The following is a 4,805-nucleotide window of genomic DNA, read 5'->3' as shown; positions in this document are numbered from 1 at the left end:
ATGCGATGCACACAGGTTGCAAATGGGTAATGGCATTCGCAAATGTGTCTCGGTAGCTTAGTAATTCCCTCTGAAGTCAATGGTATGTGGGTACCTAACCCTACTTAAGTCCATTTGTAAATCCCACTGAGCAGCTCTCAGCATCCTTCTGTGTCTCGAGACCCTCATAAATCTGGCCCAGAATCCACAGCTTTCTATGTATCACACCAGCCCTCCAGAATTCATGTGGGATGCAGGAATGAAGAAGCACACCTTATGTATGTTAAAAAGAAAAGGGCAAAACCCTCACTGACAGTAGCAGCATGACACTGCGGAAGCAAGAGTTCAGGCAGTGCTGCCTGGATGCTGATCAGAATTCAGCTGCTGTGTGTGTAGGTCCAAAAAGCTACCACTTACGGTGAGACATGAGGGTATTGCAAGTTGGAGAAAACCACCAACAGTATATGGAAAGGTCATCAAAAGGAACCAATTAGAATTCTGGAAGGCATGAAACTTTAATGACATCCTCCCCTGAAAGGTCAGGCAGAATTTGTACATCAACCTTCTGTTCCCACAAAGCTAATGGCTAATATCTCATGGGTGTAAATCTGCATAACTAGTGCGGTTATTGGAACCACATGGGCTAACTGCTATGAATCTAGCCCAAGTATAGGAAACTATTGGCAGTGTCAAAATCAATAATATATCACTTGTCTCCCAAAGTAACAGGGAGCTTTTGTAGAGCTCAAGATAACCAAAAGAAACTACATGCTAGTGGAGCAGAATGAGATCACCTGAGCCCTGGAAAAAAAACACTCTTTCAAATTAAGTATCTTAAATATCTTCCACATGTGCTAGCATCCTAAGCATTCAGTGTGACCCACATTCTCCAAGCAGTGGGATCCACATTGTGATAATCCAGTATTTATATTTCTCTTCCTACCTTTTCTACTAATTACAGTTTTTTTAGGGGCGGTTCTGCTCATTCTCTTATGCTTTTCTTCACTGATATCACAGAAGAGCCCCCAACTTTTGCTTGCTGTTTGGAAGAGGCATCTGTGTACACGTGGGTATGCGTCTTTGGTTTAATTTTTAATGACCGATGGAGGCTAAGGTTTTTGGGTTTTTTTTTAAATAAATGATGGAACAAGGGCATCAGTTTTATTCTGTGGTATATGCTAGGATTATACGAAGGAAATATGTCTCTTCTCTAGTTCAAGGTTGTCTAGTTACATTGGTATGGATTTTGTGATGCCATATACAACGGACTCACTGCAGCTAGTGTTAGTGCTGGGTAAAGGACAGTTATCCCACTATTGACTTATTAAGTATTATTTTAAGTAAAGTCACCAAAGCTGGGTATGAGCAGAGGTGCAGTCAAGGGCAGGGGAGGCACACAACTGACAGAACAAAGAAAAAAACCTGTTCTTATACGTGCAGCTGATTAGCAGCAGGACAGCAACTCCAAGGGGTCCCTTGCACATTTCATGGATAGTAGGTGATGGTGGGGGAGTCTTTCAGCTCTGCCAGAACAAGACTGGGACTGTTGAAATTTGGAGTTAGCAGTAAAACTCCAGACAACATGTCTGTATGTTCAGTCCCCAGCACAATGGGGCCCTGATTAGCCATTGCAGAAATACTCACAATGTACAGGAATCAGCATGATTTCTGGTGGGGTCTAGGGGGTATATATGAGAGAGTATCAAAGGTCTGTGTAAAGGAATCCTCCTTGCTTTAGTCTGTGGTTGACACTAAACTCTACTCTTTCTCTGGCAGCACTACGTGTATGCACAGCCCTCTCCCCGGCTCTGCCGTGTACCCAGGTGGGACCCTGACCCATTGCTCCACTGCATGCACAGGGCATCCCACCCCTCAGCTCACTGGCTGCAGGCTCCCCCTCTGCACTTCACCACAGGCTCCCCCAAGACCATGGGTTGCCCTGTACCTTGAGGCAGGTGCAGGAATCAGAAGCATAAGGGGAAGTCTAAAGACTTCAGCTCTTGCTGCAGCCAGAGTGATAGGAGGAGTGGTGATGGGTGGGAGCCTAGGGGCCACAGATTGACTCCTTGCAGTCCCCATGCAGTTTGTGGACTGCCAGTTGGACAGCCCTGTTATACTGTAGCATTGTCTAGCCAGCAAAAGTCACAACTTTTACTTTTCTGCTTCCTGTCACATTATTTCTCTTGCTTTGCTCCTTATTTCCTCATTTTACTTGCACGGCAGTAACTACAATCCAGTGATCTACAGTTCCGAGCCTCAACTGTCCTTGAAATCAATGCCCAGGGTCTTGCATGACTGAGCTCCTGTGGACCAACCTGGGTGCATCTACACAAGACACTACTGTGCAGGGGTTACTGTGCATTTATTTAGTACTTGCATGAGTCAGTACTAAATAAATGCACAGTAACTAGAGTTACTGTGCAATAGCACCAGTGAATGCCTTTTGTGTGACCTTACTGTGCAGAACCCTAAAACTACTGTGCAGTAGTATCTCAGCATAGGTTTTGCCACGTGACGCTTCTGTGATGTAGTATCTGGCTACTGCACAGTCAGTCTCATGTAGACATGCCCCCTGAGACTCAAACCAGAGAAGGATATGGGAAAATTGTGGGTGTCATGTTATTTAAGCTATTGAGCAAATTTTGAGCTTGTTTTCTGTGAAGGGAAAAACACTAGTCATAGCTCACCCTGAAACTATTGCTGTCTTTGTCTACACAGGCTTCAGCTGAGAAAAGCCTTTAACCATGTGGGTAGCATTAAGGAGGTCCTTCATGCCTAGGGTTATTGGGCTCTGAAGTGCTGGTGCATATATCATTTATTTTTAAAGCATATAAATGCTAGGTTTAAAGTGGTTTGAACCAATCATATCCTTTACACAAGTCAAATTGGACTGCATAGCTGAGTGCTAATATGTCTGTTAGACTGGCATGCTTTTTCCTTCTGTGCAAAGTAAAATTATTAGCAGAAAATGCTTCTTATTATATATTCATTTGCCTAGTTGTCTCTTTCAACCTGTGCTGCATGGGAAGCAACTAAGAAATCATTTAATTAAAAAAGGATTTCTCCTGCCAGTCGCCACCCGATTTACAAATAGTAATAATGTCTCCTAACATTTGGATGAGCCAGGTGGAATGCTGGACAACTCATTAAACAGGCAAGTAAACTGAGGCAGAGAGAGGAAAGATGGTCTTGTGTTTAATATGCAGGACAAAAATGATTAGAGGCCTGGGAAGCAGGACTTATGAGGAAAGGCTGAAAAACTAGAATGATTTAATCTGGAGAAGAAAAGACTTGGGTGGGGATTTTATAACAGTCTGCCAAGATCTGAAAGGCAATTTAAAACGGGCGAACATAGACTATTCTCTCTGGGTGTAGACAATAGGGCAAGGAGCAATCTCCTCAAACTGCAGCAGAGGAAATGTAGGTTGGACAACTTTCTCACTGTGATGGTGGTCAAGCATTGGAACAAGCTCCCTAGAGAAGTTGTGGAATCTCCATCCCTGGAAAGTGTCTAGAGCAGGTTAGACAAACACTTAACTGGCATGGTTTAGTCAGGGATGATCCTGCCTTGAACAAGGAGCTAGACTAGATGGTCCTGAGGGCCCTTCTAGCCCTACGACTGGCGATCTTGGCTGTGTGATTTTTGACGAGTCAATTGATCTCCCCGTTTCCACAAAAAGATGGTATATGGTATTTCTTTACTGACTCATTTGTCTGCCTTATTTAGGCCCCAAGCTTCAAAAGTGTTCTGTGCTAGATAAGAGGTCACCTGCATATCTTTTATGGCATGCTCAAGGTTCAAGAATTTAACAGGGGTGGGTTTTTTTTTTTTTTTACCATTTGCACCCATATGTAAAGCACTCAGAGCAACAGGGCTTCTACATGCTACTGTAAGATAAATGGTAGTACGCAGTTTGTCACTGTGTCTTCAAAGTCATACTCCAAGACTTGGGAATGGGATAAGTGTGCTGATTCCCTTTTCCCCATGGTCTAAATATAAGATTATTAAGCTACTTACTTTTAAACCTACCGTAAATATTGAATATTAACATAAGCTCTTTATCCTTGCTAGTGGACTACAACTTATGCTCTCTTTAGATGATGTGTACTGATTCTTAAAAACATTTGATATTTTATATATAAAAATATAGTATGCAAGCTATATTTTCTAGTATAATACATAAGAATCAATGTTTACAAAGAACATATGATATGCATTCACCATAACAGGAACTGGATGACATTATAGTGCAACTCTGAAAAGGACTCTTCAGTAATCAAGCATATAATTACTTAATTTTTATGTTCAGTACATGGTTGGTCAGTTAATGATACTGTAGTGGCAAAGGAGGGAGGCATTTTATCAAAAGCCATCTGTGGAATGTGTGAGGGACTCATTTGAAGAGTTATGCTGCAGCTAATAAACCGCCCACACAACAACAGTTTTGTCTATTTGTTCTGCCAGTTGTGTATCAATATTTTTATTCACATGTTAACTTAGGGAATTAAGGAATATCTAGTGTGGCATGAAAGCAAAGTAACAGCTTCTTTGGGGACTTGCTATAAAAATCGGTCGTTCTCACAAATGTTTTTGACTTACTTCTCATGTGGTTACGAAAATGAAAAACATTCTTTAATCAGGAAAAAGTGCTACATATCAGAGAAAGCTATTTTCTAAAGGGGTTAGTGTCTGTTCTGTGGGCAGTGCTACAATACCAGCATATAAAATTAACCATGGCACTTTAAAATGTAAGATACACTGTATTTAGGGCATATTACAGACTTGCTCACCCAGCGCATTAAAAAATCATGAGCCAACCACCCCC

Source organism: Gavialis gangeticus, unplaced genomic scaffold, assembly GCF_001723915.1.
Source record: "Gavialis gangeticus isolate Ggan-Ray unplaced genomic scaffold, GavGan_comp1, whole genome shotgun sequence".
Classification (NCBI taxonomy): Eukaryota; Metazoa; Chordata; order Crocodylia; family Gavialidae; genus Gavialis; species Gavialis gangeticus.
This window is presented reverse-complemented; position numbering follows the sequence as displayed.